We start from the raw sequence: 760 nt of genomic DNA on the forward strand, positions 1-760 counted from the left end.
CTCTCTCCCCCTCTCTCTCTCTCTCTCTCTCTCTCACACACACATACATACACATACATATATACGCATACACGTATAGCCATCCAATCACAGAACAAATTCAAGTATACAAAATTTAGAAAAAGTCAATAATTATAATAAAAAACAACAATTTAAATATTGATAAAGATGAAAAAGGCGGGACCTGGTTTATGAACCGTGGGTAGGTAGATAAGAGGTAGGGACAATATGGTTGGCAGCGGCAGAGATATCATGAAGTGGGCGTGATCAGTGGTTGGTAAGATTGGGTATGATAGTTGTAAGCGTGGTAACGGAAGCTGAGTTGGGTGTAGACGGTGGTGTAGTTGTGGTTGTGGTGGTGGTAGTGTTGAGGGTCGCGTTGTCGGTGACAGACGAGTGCCGAGATAGTATAGTAGGCGGGAATAGGGGCTGTTACATCGCTGTTGTTGTTCTTGTTGCTGAGTCCTAGGCCAACTCCAATCGAGTACATTTACGATCACAGACAAAACAGCTGCGACAGACGTGTCTGTTTAGAGGTATCTGAAACGACAAAATCTTATGTGCCTCTGTGATACAGTGTAGTTTGGGTGAGATTTGGCTGCTATTTCTAGCCATCCGAATGATCACCTACATATCTCATCGTTGGTGCTTTTTGTCACTGCTGCTGATTTTTAGCTCTTGGTTAATCATGAATTAGCAACACCATGGACATGGGTTACGTTACCGATTGACAATATATATATATATATATATATATATA

General features: G+C 41.6%; 1 long non-coding RNA gene across 2 annotated transcripts in view; it reads left to right on the forward strand.

The window, feature by feature from the left end:
* Positions 1-760, forward strand: part of LOC128248028 (uncharacterized) — a 24,157-nt gene that overhangs the window by 3,453 nt on the left and 19,944 nt on the right. The gene's annotated exons all lie outside the window — the stretch shown is intronic.

The sequence above is a fragment of the Octopus bimaculoides genome, chromosome 6 (assembly GCF_001194135.2).
Source record: "Octopus bimaculoides isolate UCB-OBI-ISO-001 chromosome 6, ASM119413v2, whole genome shotgun sequence".
NCBI lineage: Eukaryota > Metazoa > Mollusca > Cephalopoda > Octopoda > Octopodidae > Octopus > Octopus bimaculoides.